Below are 18,108 nucleotides of genomic sequence, written 5' to 3'. Positions count from 1 at the left end.
TGTTTTGTGTACGATGAAATGTACCACTCTGTAATTGTTTGTGGTAAGATCACATATAACCGTGCTTATGTAGGATAAACTCAGCTGGCAATCCGTATGGTTCGGGAGCTCCACCCCTCCACATGGATCAGAAAGGTGTCATTATTTCTTGTAAAGAAATATTTCTGTCTGGTAATTGTTTCTGTTCTTTTGATGGTTTGGGTAGGGTATGCAGCAGTATGGCTTCCAACATCTGTTCTCGATCCACTCCAGGGAGTTGAGTGCGCAACATTCTGAAGTAATTTACAAAGGCCTCCTTGACATCTTCCTCTTTGGGTGGGATGTGGGCTCCCATGCCCCGTATTGTGCTGATGGTGGGCCTATTCTCAGGATTGTCGACTAGACAGGCCCGTTTTTTGCCTGCCTTATCATCATACGCATGATGTTTGCATTGCCACGATCTACACTCAAACCCCTGTGACGTTTCAAGTGTTGAGACACGAGGTCCTCGGGTTTCTGCAAGTGCAGAGATTTGCTGGTCCTTCCCGGACGGGTAGTTTTCCAATGATCCAATCAACTCTTCGTGTTTTTTCAGTTGAGCATGGGACAGGTGTCCCAAATGATTCCCTTTAAACCAGTTGATCCCTGTTTGTCTTCAAAGAAATTTACCCATTCTCCCCCAAGAGCCTCATGGAACACATTGTCCTCTCAAGATTCTAGTCTCAATTGCCATTAAGGTATCGCGCGACGCTGCATTGACTATCTATATGTGCCTCATACGGGGGAGTGGTCAGAGATTACCCTTGGTAAAATGCCATGAATCGGAAAACCATTGCAAATACCCCTTGGATGCAAGTGTATAATCTATTTGTGTAGGTGTATTGCAGACAGGTGGGCTGTATACATATGTTATGTTGATTTTTACCGCACACCACTACCACCCAAGGGCAGTCTCCAGGCGCTCCATATATGCTTGATATGGCTCCCCCACACATCCAGGAGCTCAAGTTATCACATGGCTTCACGCACGGAGTGAGCCACTTGTTCATGTGGCGATCTCATTATCATGCTATGTCTCCATTCTTATTAAGCGTGTCATTAAATCCCGTCCCTACAGTATCAAATGCCCAGTGGTGCTCACACAAGACATTATCTCAGGGAACAAGGCATAGTCTTCGACATTTGGAACACACTGATCAGGTTCCCAACCCTAGTCCCAAATGCCGAAAGGAGAAAATGCGACGAATTGGATAAACCAAATGGTTATTCTGTGTGCTCCTATGGGACACAAGGATCTTGCCACCAAGGTAAAGGGATTTAGGGGAGAAACTACCATGTAAAGTCTCTCGCTTGGGAATATTGAAAACTCCATTTAGGGAAAAACCCTACAATGTGGCGCCACTAAATAAGAAAACTACACTGTAGTGTGTACCATGGAGTCGCCTCACATCCTTTAGAATTGTATCTTTTGAAATTAAAAGGAATGGAAAAATGTGTGTTTTGGGAGTTTTCAAGTGTCACATGATGGCCACTCGGGGAGAGAAGAGAGGAGGTGGCCCCACCCTGAGTGCACCAAACGCTTTGTGGCTTGGGCGTCAATCATTGCCTTGGTGAGTAAGACACGCCCCCATCTCTGTCTGTTGTATAGCTAAAGGATCAACCTTTAATGTGAGGGAGGCGACTGTTGGGGAACCCAGGAAGACCCAACGGCTTAACGATCTGCAGGTTGAGGGTAATTTGGATTCCAGATCTTCCCTTCCGTCAGCAACCTCATCACTTGGGATGTTCTTGTGCAAAGTTAAGCACCTGTAGGTCCAACCACTGCCTTGAAAAAAAGATAAAAAAAAGAACGTGTTATGTTGTGTTAATGGATCACCGTAAGCTTTGCTGTTTCAGGTTGAGTTGTGGGAGGGTTTTCTTGACTTCTTGGTATCAGTGTCGCAATTTCGGCAGTTGCGGTATAAACAGGATACACTGAAAGGGCAGAATTATTTATTTATTTAGGATTTAGTGTGCTATAGTAACTTTAAACACTATTCGTATACGCATTTAGACATCAACATCACAGTATACAGTACATACTCGTCTCAATAAACCAAACTATGCATCATCATTTGTCACTCACAGGGTCCCGATTAATAAAAGAGTTCGGACAATTCCTCATAGGATATGTACCAAAGCCACCCCATGGCGAGGTTTTATATTTCCCTGTCTAAGATTGTTACAATTTCTCTCCAGAGGGTCATTATGGCCATAAACCGTAACCCATGACTGCTGGTTTCCCAACAGACGCCGTCCCCAGAACATATCGTTCTTCATTTGTTCTGAAAACGAACCAAACTTACCCAAAATCAATTGTCTCTTGTTTTCTGTTTGGGGGCACTGGGTAAGTAAATGTCTTGCAGTTTGTTCCTTTGCCATTTCACATTACCCTCAAAGGCACTGCTCCCGTGGGATATGAAATCGTGATCCCATCACCGCTCGACACGGAAGGCGATTCAGCCTAAGTGGCATGAATTCCCTCCTTGTCGTAGGACTCTGGAATTTCAATAAATGTGGCTGCATCTTGCCCAGAATGTGTGTTCCCTCAATGAGATCTTGAGTAAGTTTATAGTTCTTCTGGGATTGCAAGCTCTCACATATATCCTATATTTTAGCCTTTTCCCCTAATTGCTTATGTATTGTCACAGCGTCTTCTTCCCAATAAGGGGTCCAATCAATGGCCTCAAAAAATGCTGTACACCTTGTTATAATCTTTTAGCCTCCCAGATTCCTTCTTGGCCAGCTCCCTGCCCAATAACTCATAGATCGGAATTTCAAATTCCTTTATAATTTTCTACCAATAAACATCCACCTCTTATTAACCGCTTGGTATACAGGGGAGTAAGGCCCAGCCCAAGTCGCATTGTGCTCAGAGGTTCGTTCTTTGGGGCTTTCAATATTCTTCTCAGGATGGTCCCCTCGAGTCGCATCTGCCTAAGGGGATCCAGTTGGTTGTATGACTTCAATCCATATAGAACAGTTGGTACAATACACTGCTGATAAAATAGCACTTGGCCTAACATGGTAAGACCAGCCTGTGTTCTCAAGACATTTTCCACTGCCACTAGCTTTCTCAAGGCTCTTCCTTTCAAGAGCTCATATAGGTCAACATCCAATTTCTTTCCATTATAGAAGCTCCCAAATACTTGTATTCACTCATTCTCTCTATCTTGCTGGAGTTTAAAGTTATGCTCTCTTTAATGTTTTTCCTTTTGGCCCCAAAATACATTATTTAAGTTTTGTTGTAAGTCATCACCAAATCATTGGCTCCAGCATATCCACTGAGTGCATGTAATGACCTCTTGAGCCCCGTCCAGATGTGGTAAAAAATGACCACATCATTGGCATATGCCATCATGTTAAGTAGCTTTGCCCCCCACCCCCAAGAGGAGGGAAAGCTCCTTGCTTCGCCCAGTGCGCTTTTCATGTTGGCTATATAAAGATTGAAAAGCCTCGGTGCGTGCAGCACCCATCCTGGTTTCAGGCCTACTTTGCGGTTTGCAGGTTTGGTGAAGTGCTCCCTCCCCCATCCAGCCTCACTCTGACCTGCGCGTCTTTTGTGCAATAAGATGATCATATTAAGTAATCCCGGGTCAATCCCCCAGGATTTTAACTTTCCCCAAACATTGACTCGGTCAAACGCTCAGCTGAAATCAATAAATCCCACATGCAGTGGTGGTCCTATGCCACCTTTCGCTCGGGATGTCAATGCTCTCACAAATAGTATGTTGTGGATTGTGGAGCAATGTTTCCGGAAGCCTGTTTGGCATACGTTGAGAGAGAGCTCATTCTAGCGGGCGACTCCCTAGGTTCTGTGGCAAAGACCTCGCCGGTCACGTCCAACAGGGCCAGGAGTCTATAATTATTGGGATTTTATCCCTTCCCCCCCACCTTGTGGACCGGGATCAGCAAGGAGTTTTGCCAGGATCTTGGGATCTTATTTCTTACTGGTTTGTTATGAAAACCTCAGCGTAGGAGCAGAGCCCGTGTGTCAGGGGTTTGCCTTCAAGATTGTATCAGTCAGGCCGTCCGGGCCCGGTGCACCTGTGTTTCTCAGTCCTCTTGTGATGTTCTCGATATCCTCGATATCGTATTTGCTTATATTACAGTGGGCCTTAGTCAATGGGCCTCATTACACGGTAGGCGGTAGCCATGGCGCTATTAGCGTCATGGCTACCCCCTACCGCCATCGAAGTCCGGGTTCCCGGAATAGGGACTTACTGGTCTATTCCGACCTTTGCGGGACCGGTAAGTCCCCATTCCGGGAACCATTCCCCATTCCCATTGAGCCCCCATAGGGCTCAATGGGAATGGGGAAGGAGCTAATAACGGTACCACAATTTGCGGTACCGTTATTAGCTCTGAGGTCCCTCAGCAGGAACCGTCCATAACGCCTGGGCAGACCACACGTTAAGGACGGGACCCGCTAAGGGACCTCGTAGTAGGGCGGTAGGGGATTACCGGCACCGGTGCCGGTAATCCCCTACCGTGTAATGAGGACCAATATATCACGCGTCTCATTTTTTGGTGGAGTTAGGTCTTTTGCATGGGCCGCCCACTGCTCTTCAGTAATGACATTGATTAGTGATGTTACTGGAGCAGCATCTTCATTCAATGGCTGCCAGTATATTTTGGTATATTTAGCAGCTAATACATGTAATAACACCTGCCATTTTTAGTTTTTTTCAGAACAGTAAAGCATGTTCAACCAGTTGTATAGCTTCATTACAGCTGTTTTATGTTCCCCAGTTTCTGGGCTAATGTATATCCTCTTTTTTTTTGTGGATTTCTCCAATTGCTTGTCTCATTGCCCTTTTCTTTTGGGTAATAAGATCATGCTCTCCAGAGCCTGCTCATGGTTCAGATTAAAGGTCATTATTGATCTTTTGGTCCAATATATTTGGTTACCTTGTTGGGAGATTTTTGAGGCATTAGTCTATTGCATTCTTATACAAGACTTCTAACCTTATGCACAATGTGGCATGATCACTCTCCTTTGTTTCTTTAATATTCATGTCTTGTATCCAATTCTAGTTTTTTGCAGCATTAAAAAAAGACATCCAATGTGGATGCCTTTTGACCCTGGTGTCAAGTAGGATAGCCGGCCGGGGCTCCTGGTCCTCTCCCATTAACCATTGCCATGTGGATGCTGCCATGCAGTTCAGCAATGGTCTCCTTAGGTTGTCGCCTTGCTTGCACTTCAGACTCACGGCAGGTGGCCAAACCTTCCATTGTCAAGGGGGTCACCGCAATGTACATTAAAATTACCGCCTATTATGATGGCTACATTTTGGTTTTCCAGGACAGAATCCATTTTGTTCTGACTTCGAGGAGGTCCACCACATTCCCCCAGAAATTGAGCACTTTGGTAATCCGTGCTCTTGGAGGTGCCACGGGAGCGGCTTCTTTGTCGGTGCCCTATGTGCTGATTCCATTGTAAAAAAGCCTTGACCATCTAGTCAAGCCCATTGCTTTGAGTGGCAGCTTTTCCAGCAAGGAGGCAGCCCTGGAGACTTCCAATTAATTGTACTCTGATGGGAACAGATGTAAGCATCTTCCCTCGGGGACCTTGGTGTTAGTGACAACCTCAGCCACTTTTTTCCTTTAGTGCCTTAACTTGATCTTCTAGTTTGGCCACTTGTGTTTCGTTATGAGTGACCCACTCTGGCAATTCTTGAAGATCGCCCCGGAGCAAAGTCTCCTAACTCACTAATCTTCTGCTCCAAAGTCTCCCCCACTGCTAACTCACTAATCTTCTGCTCCAAAGTCTCCCCCTCTGCTCACTCACTAATCTTCTGCTCCAAAGTCTCCCCCACTGCTCACTCACTAATCTTCTGCTCCAAAGTCTCATGCAACTTCTTGATTCACAGTACTATATCCTGCATTGGAACACCTACCAAAGCATGTGTAAGCCGCCCAGAGTTACCGCCTCCTCAATTTTAATGGTGAGTTCAGCCATCATTCTCAGCACCTCTGTCCCTGCTGTAATAGTGACTCCCAAACCTCAATTTGTGCCTCAGCAGCTCACAATCCTGGGTATTGGTGCAGCTCCCTGCACTGCCAGAAGGTAGGTTCAAACCCCAGGCGCTTTAGTTTTCTTTTCGTCAGGTTACTGTCCAGCAACACGTAGGTGGAATGTGAACTCTCGCACTACAGCCCCCACCACACACGCAACCCCAGGTGTGCAATCACCAAGCAAGCTGTTTGTGGTCTACTGTAGTAGATAGCAGCTCCCGTTTTGTTCAGAATTAGGCCCTGGCCATCATCTTAGGATGCTGGACTCAGCACGCTCCTAACACTCCAGGGTGATCACAGCTGAATTCACTGGGGAGCATCAGGATTTTGAACTTTCTGTGGGTTTAAGTGAGGTCCGCCTCAATTCAGAATTCCACAATAAGATTCCCATCCTTATTCCAGAGTCCAGCAGCGCCATCAGCACAGCCCCGAGGCTCACATCTTGCTTTGTTCACTACCCACACCTCCCAATCAAACATTTGTAAAGAAAAATTCAAACATGTCATTGCAAAAATGAAAAACATGTAGTAGGACAGTGTTTGGACGGAACCATCATGGACGCTATGAGTTAATTCTTCCTCTGCATTAAATAGTTGATTTGATGATCAATATAGATCGAATATGGTTTTGAGATATTCAAGTTTAACATTTTATGGGATTAGTGCTGTGTGTATTAGACTTGTTTTCTGATTTATAGAGGGCCCGGATGACCCTGACTACCTGCGGCCCACTCCTCATTATAGTCTTTTTCCTATTATTTCATGTCGTCCTCCATCTTTGAAATGGTTGCACATTTGGTGCATCTTTCAGGAAATATGGTGCATGAGCATGGATTTTAATTCTGCCCGTTCTCTTTGAAGGCAGACTCTACCCTACAGAAATTTAAAAAAAATGTTTTTAGGTGAGGTTGGTAGTTCTTGTTCAGAATATATCTGACTGTTCGCTTGGAAGAAACCCTCAATTTTCATTTCTCTTTTGTGTCCATTGGCTGGTGTCTGGGTCTTGAAATATCATTGGGAGACTTTGAATGCAGTCTATGACAGAATTCGATAATGTATAGGTTTCCTCTGTGTAATCATTACAACCAAATCTGAACACAGTTTGGATCGTCTTCAATGTAATTCTATTGGAAAAAGCACTCACCCAGCTTCGTAGTATGTAATTTGGTATTTCCTCTACTTACGAAAAGTATATCTGGCTGCTTTCTGAAGACTGAGGTCCAAGTGTGGGGACTCGCAGCCGAAGGCAGAGAAATGACAGATGCACATCACTCCTAGGCCCTTCAGCACCATCGTCGATGTATTGCAGATGCGAGAAACGTTACTCCCTCAGACAGCCATTCAGAACATACCCTACTGACGATGTGGAGGAGGTAGAGTTGTCATCAATCTAACAGGTCGACTGACTATAATGCGTGAATCTAATGACATCATCACTGACATCACGACGTAGGTGCACGTAGACATGAAGTGCACGGGCATCCATGCACGAAGCTACGCAAACATACGTTAGATTATTGCAGGTAGACACAAAACAAATGCTTGTGATTCACGCAGGTAGAGCATGGACACACACACACACATATATATATATATATATATATATATATATATATATATATATATATATAGAGAGAGAGAGCGCAAGACTTTGCCATAGCAGAAACAGCAAGATGCCAAGAATTAATATATCGAGCTTGCACATGCTTAATTGCAACTAACATGGAAAGCCATAAGAACAAAGATGGAAATTATGACAGACTTCGAAATACATTGAGGGGCTGACAGCCTGATTCAGCAAAAGGCAGACAGACCGAGCTTTCAGTACAGACACAGTGTACACCTTAGTCAAGGACGAGCAGCGATGGAATGTTTTCAATTACCAAGACGATAAGGCATCTGCAAGAAATGCAGTCTAAAATTGTCATAATTACAAGCAGGAGAGCTCCATTTCGTGGACTCTACACACGTGACAAGGGAGAACAGGACAATGCCTATTCACTCAAGGTAGATGGAGAGAAGCTGTTACCGTTGAACCAGAGGTGGAAAGATACAAGTGTTCCTCAACGGTAACAACTGAATGTACTCTCTCAGACTCAGGTGATCAGAGATGGCAACATGATGGAACAAACAGCACCTCTGTGCTCGTTCCCATCGCCTTGAAAAGGTACACCCAGTGTAGAAGATGTCCAATGTCCCAAGGCTGGGAAGACACGATTTGTCCAATCCGTAGTTAACTTTCACATAAAAACGTATTATGATGTAGTGGCCAATAGCTTATTTACTTTCCTGCAACTTTCTGTTTGTTGTAGGTGGAGGTGGCTCCAGGCGGAGCCACCAGATATGGTGATCCAATAATCATACTAGCATCTATACATTGCACGCATAGTTTCCCTAAACTGACCAATCCACACCCATGACAGGTTTTGTGGGACGTAACCTGTTTTTGTACACCTGGTTAAAACGGAGTGACACACATTTGAAGGATGAGAGCTCTGGAAATGATATGCTGTTCTAGTGTGATCCCTGTAATTTTTGTTGGATAATAAAGACAGTAAAATGTGCCCTATGGTTGAGTCTCCGTTCTTGCGGCAGGGATTTTGTTGGGACCCAAGTATCCGTTTGCTGGTAATCGGGGTGACTGCTAGAGACCCCATGCCGCTCCTTTACAAGCGTTTTCCCGCTTTCTTTGTCTGACATTTGATTAGCTTATATTTTTATATATTGGGCCTCATCACGAGTTGGGTTGTATTCCCGGCTGTAATACCGCCGACTGTAATAGCCCTAGAGCCGACTGGTCCGGTGGTATTAACACCGGGTCATGGATTGGGACTGAACGGTAAATCCCCATTCCTGAAAGGGTCCATTGGATTCAATGGGGAATTTTCGGTGCTAATACTGCGGGCTAATACAGCCGGCTGTAATACAGCCGAAAACAGGGATTTTCACCTTCAGAAAAAAAGCTGGAGGTAAAACAGCCGATTTAGCGCCCAACTCGTGATAGGGCCAACCCTTAAATGCGGCGGTAACACCGTTACCACCGCATTTAAGGGCTACAGCCCAACTTGTGATGAGGCCCGTTATCTGTTAAAATCTGTGAGGCCAACTTGCCCCTTTCTTTTGCTAGGCATATGAATGTCAATTTATTTTCTTGCTTTTTTGTTGTTCCAAATAAAGCTAAGTCCGAGGGCCTCATTACACAGACGGCGGTGGACCAAGGTGCTATTAGTCCATGCTGGTAAAATACCGGCACCGCCTTGGAGGAAAGGGGAATTACCGCCCTATTCCAAGGTTGGTGGGGCGGTAATTCCCCTTTCCCCATTGCCCTTCCCCATTCCCATTTTTGCCCCATAGGGCATAATGGGAATGGGGAAGGTGCTAATTACGGCACCTCAAATTGCGGTACCGTAATTAGCTCCCTGGTCCCTTTGCGGTTTGGTTTTTAACGCCTGCAAAAAGCAGCCGTTAAAGTCTCCAACCCGCAAAGGGACCTCGTAGTAAGGCCTTCCCAATTGGAAAAATTGGGTGGGGAATATAAAACATTCCAGATTAAAAAAGCCATCATTACAGTCTCCAGTCAAGTAAAGACGCTGGGTATGATGATGAATTCCTCGTTTAATTCAGAGGCTCAGGCGATTCTCTTACGTAAGAACACTGCCTATTATCTGCGATTAATGAGGGCCATCAGACCGTTCTTGAATGACAACAACATGGCTACCATTGCCAGGGCAGTAGTGTTATCAAGGCTGGACTATGGCAATGCCCTTTTGATAGGGGGTTGCGCTAAAGACATACATACCTGCCTGTTAAGTTGTGTGTCCCGAGGACGGGGCGTACCTGTATCTCCAGAAGTCTTGCGTGCCGAGGTAGCCAGGTCGTGGTAGAGGTAGACACGTAGCTGATGAAGTCTTCGCAAATGAAGAGTAGCGACGCAAAGAACCAACCCCGGACCCGTCCTGTAATACAGGATTGAACTGGGGCCGGCTCCTGACGCCACGAATGACGCTTCCCAATATTAACGTGGCGTCAGAACAGTGCAAGCACTGACTGGGAAGGTCGTAGATGTTTCTGGCAGGTACCGGCAAGTATCCCAAGCAGCTATCCAGGATAGTGAAGTACAAAAGTAGCCAGTACAGGTAAGCTGGGAGTCCAAGGTGCCAATGCCGGTAAGCAAAGAGTCTATGGTACAGGTACAGGTAAGCAGTGAATCCAAGGTACCAATGCAGGAGAGCCGGGGAAGCAGACCAGGACCACAGGAGACTCAGCAGGAAGTGGGCAACTCAGGCAAGGATGGAAGCAGGAGGATTCCCCAGGGAGGTAGACCAGAGTACACAAGAAGACAGGAGAGGGAAGGGAAAGGGGAGCCAGACAAGGGTAGGGGCAGGAAGGACACAGCCCAGGCACAGGATCAGGACCCAAGAACCTCAGAACCAGGGAGCGAAGCGGAAGGGAACCAACCGCGTTGAGACGCGATGGGAAAACAATTCGGATCGCTTAAGTAGCGGTCCCGTGTGAAAACGAGGCTTGAACCGCGCTGCAATGCGCATGCGCGAATGGATGTCGCCTCGCGAACGAGGTTTGGAACGCAAACACGTTCGAACAGCTGCGTGAACGACAACCGTGCCCCCCACGGGCCAGGACAGAGCAAATCCGCCGGGGAAATGTGCCCGGGGCGGCGCGTCGTCTCCACTATCTGAGACGTGGGTACAGCCGCCAGGAACCAGCACGCCCCCCAGAGCCCCGCCGCCCAGTACAGGTAGGTGTCCTAACACTATGCTCCCCACCAGAAAGACCCGGAGCACCCGGTTTCCAGGGATTCCTACGAAAAAATTCCCGTAGTAGACGGGGGGCATGAACGTTCACACAAGGTTCCCAAGTCCGATCACAAGCAGGGTAACCCTTCCAGTCCACCAAAAATTGAAGCCTACCCCGGAAGAAACGGGAGTCACAAATCTCCTGCACCTCAAATTCCGGAGTGCCTCCCACATCAATGGCCGTGGGCCGAGAATGCGAACGACCGTACGGATCAGACCGAAACGGTTTAAAGAGAGACACATGGAAGACGGGGTGAATCCGCCAAGACTGCGGCAAATCCAACTTGAATGCCACAGAGGAGATTCGTCTGATCACCCGGAAAGGTCCCAGAAAACGGGGTGCTAATTTAGTCGGGAGATTGTGTACTGGTAGATTCTTAGAAGAGAGCCATACCATGTCCCCAACCTGGAAAGCTGGCTCACTACTCCTTCTCCTATCAGCCTGTGCCTTCATACTTTCACATGCCTTGGCGAGAGCTCCCGTGGCCTGGATCTGATTCTTCTGGATGTCAGCAACCATCTGATCCGCGGAAGGAACTGCACTGGAAGGAACAGGATGAAATGGAATCAACCTGGGATGAAGACCCGAGGAACAATAGAAAGGACTCATTCCAGTGGCTGAGTGTTTAGAGCTGTTATAAGCCACCTCAGCCAGATCCAGATGTTTTGCCCAGTTGGATTGAGAAGCATTGGAAAAACAGCGTAAGTATTGCTCCAAAGTCTGATTAGTCCGCTCAGTCAGGCCATTGGATTGTGGATGATAGCCGGAACTGAGAGCACGCTGGACACCCAAGTGACGGCAAAGTTGCTTCCAAAAGGCAGAAATGAACTGAGATCCACGGTCTGAAATAATCTTCTCAGGAAGCCCATGTAAGCGATAAACAGAATGTAAAAAGGCCTGAGCCATACTACCGGCTGAAGGTACCTTCCGGAATGGAATGAAATGGGCTAGCTTAGAAAAACAATCGATGACCACCATGATGCATGTATATTCTTCCGAGGGAGGGAGGTCCACAATAAAATCGGTGGCAATAGTATGCCAAGGATATGGTGCTCTCTCGGTGGGTTGGAGAAGTCCAATAGGTTTCTTTCGTGGAATCTTGACCTGGGCACACACTGGGCAACATTCCACATATTCTCTTGTCTGCCTAGCCCATCCTGGCCACCAAAATTGGCGAGAAATCAGTTCCTGAGTGGATCGAATGCCGCGATGTCCCCCAATCTTAGAATCGTGTAATGCTTGCAGGACGGCAGTCCGAAGTACCTCAGTGGGGAGGTATAACCGATTGTGAAAGAAGAGTAGGCCACCGTTCTCCCTAATTGAAGGGTGTTGGAGAAGTAAGGAATACTTGGGATCCTTTTGAGTGTCCTGTAGGATGGTATCCAGGCATTGAGATATAACCAACAAGAAGTGTTTAGAAGGAAGTAATTGTTGAGCTCGATGATCTAGTTCAACGTTGTTCTCCAGGGAGCGGGAAAGAGCGTCAGCCTTCGAATTGCGTGACTGAGGGATGTAGGAAATCGTGAAATCAAATTGGGAAAAGAACAAGGCCCAACGAGCCAAACGAGAAGTACGACACTGTAAGGAGCGTAGATACTGTAGGTTCCGGTTGTCAGTGCGTACTTCCACTGAGAATCTTCCCCCCAGAAGATGGTGACGCCATTCCTCAAATGCAACCTTTATGGCCAATAGCTCCTTTTCAATGATTGCATAATTTCTTTCGCTGGATGTTAACTTCCGGGAATAATAGGCAACAGGAACCTCCAACCCTGTCTGTGGATCGTCTTGAAGAAGGACAGCCCCAACAGCAAAATCGGAAGCATCTGCCTCCACGATGAATGGCCTGTTCTCATCAGGATGATGTAAAATCGGGGAAGTACTGTATGCCTCCTTCAGTTTCTTGAAAGCACTGGTTGCTGTTGCAGTCCATCTGAACGGAGTCTTGTTGCTGGTCAAATCTGACAAAGGCGCGGTTACTTCCGAATAGGCAGGTATGAAACGCCGGTAAAAATTGGCGAATCCTAAGAAACGCTGAAGAGATTTCAAGTCGGAAGGTTGTCTCCACTCCTGAATCGCCCGTACCTTGGCAGGATCCATGTGTATTCCGGATTCACTAATAACATATCCAAGAAATTCGATACTACTCTGATGAAAGTGACATTTCTCAGCTTTGGCATATAAGTGATTGTGATGTAACCGACCAAGAACCTCCTTCACATGACGTGGATGTTCCTCTTTCTCTTTGGAGAATATCAAAATATCATCGAGGTATACCCATACGGATACACCAATCAAATCCGAGAAAATGTCGTCCATTAGACGTTGAAAAACAGCTGGAGCGTTGCACAGACCAAACGGCATAACACGATACTCAAAATGCCCTGCTGGGGTCTTAAAGGCCGTCTTCCATTCGTCGCCCGGCTTGATACGTACTAAATGGTATGCCCCTCGGAGATCCAACTTAGAAAATATACGGGCATTCCGCAAAGACTCCATAATGTTGCGTATCAAGGGCAACGGATATCGATCCTTTCGTGTGATGTCGTTTAATTGCCTATAGTCCACACAAGGCCGTAAAGTGCCCTCCTTCTTTTTCACAAAGAACAAAGGGAATCCCGCAGGTGACTTAGAAGGTGTTATATAACCCTTCTGAAGACAGTCATCCAAGTATTCTTGCAGGACCTCTCTCTCGTGAGGTGATAAGGAATACAATTTGCCATGAGGAATTACTGCATCGGGTAGTAGTTCTATGGCACAATCAAAGTCTCTGTGAGGTGGCAAAGGAATGGTACCAGGTTCAGAAAATACCTCATGGTAATCGTTGTAGTCGGAGGGTACCGAAGACAAGGTACACACGTGGAATGGTCCTGATCCTTCTGTCTGAGTGGCAATAGTGGAAGATCCGGTACTAGGTACGAAGGTGTTACACTCCCGACTACATCGATTGGAAGCGAAGGTCAGGTTACGGGAAGCCCAATCAATAATGGGGTTATGATGTAATAGCCACGGCAACCCCAGAATTATCGGGTATGAGGGTGATTTAATCACATCAAGAGAAATCAGTTTGTGGTGTTCAGCTATCTGTAACTGTAGTATTCCGGTATGTTGGCGAACCGGACCGGAGGCCAAAGGGGTTCCATCAATTACCTCCACCAGGGTAGCACGATCCTTATCAAGCAGAGGTATCCCGTTCTTCTTGGAAAATTCAAAGTCCACGTAATTACCTGAGGCTCCACTATCCAGAAGACCCAATACAATCACTGATTTGCTATGCCAGGTAACCCGGATCTGAAGAGCCATAAGGGCCACCGGAGTCATGGGTGGATGGGTCGTCACAGGAATGGGAAGGACTGAAGAGATCGAAGGGCCTGTCACTGCCTTCCTCCGTTGCGACAGGCCTCTTAGTTTTCCGCCTTCTTGATTGGTCGCAATGGACAAGCACTGAGAAAATGTCCGGCAGTACCACAATACAAACAAAGACGGAGACTTCTCCTGCGTCTTTTCTCAGCCTCCGATAATGGTCCTCTGAGTGCTCCTAGCTGCATCGGTTCTAAACCCATCTCCGAACTGACAGGCGCGCCTCCAGCCTGAGGAAGTGGTCGGGGAAGGAACCTCTCTAACCGACGTCTCTCACCTCTTCTTTCGGCCAGGCGATGATCAATACGTAGGACCTGCTCCTGGAGTAACGGCAGAGTCTCAGGTTCGGGTATGTGAAGTAACTCATCCTTGTATTCTTCTCTTAGGCCGCGTCTGAACAGAGTTTTTTGCGTTACTTCGGGCCATTGAGAGTCCGTAGCCAATTGACGGAACCGACTTATATAAGTGATAATATCACTGGGTCCTTGTTTTAAATCCATCAACTGATTCTGTGCCGTAACAGCCAAATTGGGAGACTGAAATACCTCCAAAAATGCTTTCTCAAATGCCACAAAATCATTAAGAATGGGACTGTTAGCCGATACCAAGGGAGAAGCCCAAGCCAAAGCACTTCCTGTTAGATTTCCCAAGATGTAGCCGATCTTAGCCTTTTCTTGTGTGAAATGTGATGCCCGGAACAAAAAATGTATCCTGCAATGGTTGCAGAATTCTGCCACACGCCTAGGATCACCATCAAACTTCATGGGTGCGGTAGAAGCCATTGGTGTCTCCGCATGTGGAATAACAGGGGTTCCTTGCATGACCATCTGGCGAAGATTGAGATTCTCCTGACGTAATACCGCCATTTCTGCTCTTAAGGCTCTGACTTCGTCATGGATCTCCTGGGATTCCTCCATCTCCGTCTCAGAACTGGGGATAAGGCGTCTCAATCTGTTAAGTTGTGTGTCCCGAGGACGGGGCGTACCTGTATCTCCAGAAGTCTTGCGTGCCGAGGTAGCCAGGTCGTGGTAGAGGTAGACACGTAGCTGATGAAGTCTTCGCAAATGAAGAGTAGCGATGCAAAGAACCAACCCCGGACCCGTCCTGTAATACAGGATTGAACTGGGGCCGGCTCCTGACGCCACGAATGACGCTTCCCAATATTAACGTGGCGTCAGAACAGTGCAAGCACTGACTGGGAAGGTCGTAGATGTTTCTGGCAGGTACCGGCAAGTATCCCAAGCAGCTATCCAGGATAGTGAAGTACAAAAGTAGCCAGTACAGGTAAGCTGGGAGTCCAAGGTGCCAATGCCGGTAAGCAAAGAGTCTATGGTACAGGTACAGGTAAGCAGTGAATCCAAGGTACCAATGCAGGAGAGCCGGGGAAGCAGACCAGGACCACAGGAGACTCAGCAGGAAGTGGGCAACTCAGGCAAGGATGGAAGCAGGAGGATTCCCCAGGGAGGTAGACCGGAGTACACAAGAAGACAGGAGAGGGAAGGGAAAGGGGAGCCAGACAAGGGTAGGGGCAGGAAGGACACAGCCCAGGCACAGGATCAGGACCCAAGAACCTCAGAACCAGGGAGCGAAGCGGAAGGGAACCAACCGCGTTGAGACGCGATGGGAAAACAATTCGGATCGCTTAAGTAGCGGTCCCGTGTGAAAACGAGGCTTGAACCGCGCTGCAATGCGCATGCGCGAATGGATGTCGCCTCGCGAACGAGGTTTGGAACGCAAACACGTTCGAACAGCTGCGTGAACGACAACCGTGCCCCACACGGGCCAGGACAGAGCAAATCCGCCGGGGAAATGTGCCCGGGGCGGCGCGTCGTCTCCACAATCTGAGACGTGGGTACAGCCGCCAGGAACCAGCACGCCCCCCCAGAGCCCCGCCGCCCAGTACAGGTAGGTGTCCTAACACTGCCAAGTCATACAAAATGACGTGGTCAGGACTGTAAAACAACTGGCTAGAAGAGACCATGTTAACACAGCGAGAGAATCTCTCCACTGGCTTAGAGTCAAAGACAGGATTGAATTTAAAGCCCTCACCTTGGTACATAAATGCCTTTTTGGCAAAGCGCCCCACTATCGAAAGAAAAATATTGAATTTTATACACCCAAGAGACATCTTCGCTCAGCTGGTAAGAACCTACTAGTCGAACAGAAACAGAGGCTGAAATCCGGTATGGGCAGATCTTTCATAGTAAAGGCGGTTCAGATATGGAATGCCCTTCCGATAACCCTGAGAAGCCAAGAAAATCGCCTCCAATTTCGAAAACTCCTGAAAACCCACCTATTTAAATAGTCCTCTTGATACGCACCGGAGCCAGAGATCTGGATGTCCAATTTAGCCCGTACCTATTATGTGTCAGAGCGCCCTGATGCCTGCGGGCTTACGGCGCTATAGAAGCATATAAACATAAACTTAAGGCGGTAAGGGTTAACGGTCACCGGTACCATGACCGTTAACCCTTACCGCCGTCCGTGTAATGAGGCCCTTAAACTCTGAAGTTTGTGAAAGAATGCTGCATGGATGTAGAGAGTCAGCACCCCGAATAAGTATAATAAACTAGTAAGCATAATCATTTTGATTATATTGCCTATTAGCGGCAGCCCAGGCTTCTTGCATTCTGTGACAGAATCTGGACTAATCCTCAATAGTCTCATCATTTTTATCTTAAATAAACTACTAAATGTAAACTTAATTCCAAGGTACTCCCTTCCCTCTTTATTGTATGTCGACTTTTTATGCTCCTTTAATACCATTTTCCGAAAGATTAAGCTTGTAGCTAGAATATTGCCCATATAAATTTGCTAGCTCTTTAATGAAAGCTATGGACTGTGCCATTTCACCTGTTGTAATTGCCATATAAACTGCGTATACAAATACTGTTCGCAGTGTATTCGTATAAAAACAACCCTGTGCTCTTAATTGCACACATAAAAAGGCTCCATGCACCGTACAAAATTCATTGGGGATAGGAGAGGTCTCCCTTTGTCCTGTACCGGGTAGAACTGAAAATGACTCTGCAATGTGTCGACTTACACTGATGTATGCTGGCAGGATGAAATATAGCATGCTGCCCCACAAACCCAATTCCCCATAGAACCGTTACTGCCCCTAAGGATGGCCAGAGAATATGCCACGTGACACTAGCAAATGCTTTTTCAGCATTGAATAGTATAGGACCAGTATGACATGCCACCATTGGATTTGTATGCACTGTGGTGTTACCTTCTAGTATAAAACAACCATTTTGTTTTTTTATGCATCCATGCATCTCTTGCAAAACATGGTATTACTTCAGGATGCTTTGCACATTGAAGCAACTTGAGTGATGCTGTCTCAAATGCGGTTTGTTCCACTTTGTTAAGCTGCATTTAGGAGAGGGGGGGAGGGTCTGCACAAGCCTGTGTCAATCACGCCTGTGTCAATCACAATGGGGGTCATTACGACTCAGGAGTTAACGGCGCCGTAAAAGGTTGCGGCGCCCTTAACCCCTTCACGCCTTACTATGAGGTCCCTTTGCGGCTCCCGACCTTAAAGGCTGGTCTGGACCAGCCGTTAAGGTAGGGACCCGCAAAGGGACCTTGAAGGTAATTACGGTACCGCAATTTGTGGTACCATAATTACCGCCTTCCCCTTTCTCATTGAGCCCTATGGGGCAACAATGGGAATGGGGAAGGGCCAATGGTAAATGGGGAATTACCGCCCCGCCAACCTTGGAATGGGGTAGTAATTCCCCATTTCACCATTGGGGAATCGGTAAGTTACTGGCGTAAATCATGGCGCTAATAGCGCCATTGGTTAATGCCGGGGTTGTAATGAGGGCCAATGTATTTAAAGAACGTTTGATCTTGTTACTTTCTCTCAATAGTTTGGGGCTCTATCCCTGTATGT

At 47.0% G+C, this 18,108-nt stretch overlaps 1 protein-coding gene across 1 annotated transcript in view; it reads left to right on the top strand.

Moving 5' to 3' along the window:
• The window catches only part of LOC138580767 (GDNF family receptor alpha-4-like), a 179,467-nt gene that overhangs the window by 35,943 nt on the left and 125,416 nt on the right, over window positions 1-18,108 (top strand). The window lies entirely within an intron of this gene.

The sequence above is a fragment of the Ambystoma mexicanum genome, chromosome 3p, assembly GCF_040938575.1.
Source record: "Ambystoma mexicanum isolate Mex_15411 chromosome 3p, UKY_AmexF1_1, whole genome shotgun sequence".
Classification (NCBI taxonomy): Eukaryota; Metazoa; Chordata; class Amphibia; order Caudata; family Ambystomatidae; genus Ambystoma; species Ambystoma mexicanum.
The sequence above is the reverse complement of the archived record's forward strand: the minus strand, read 5'-3'. Positions and strand labels throughout refer to the sequence as shown.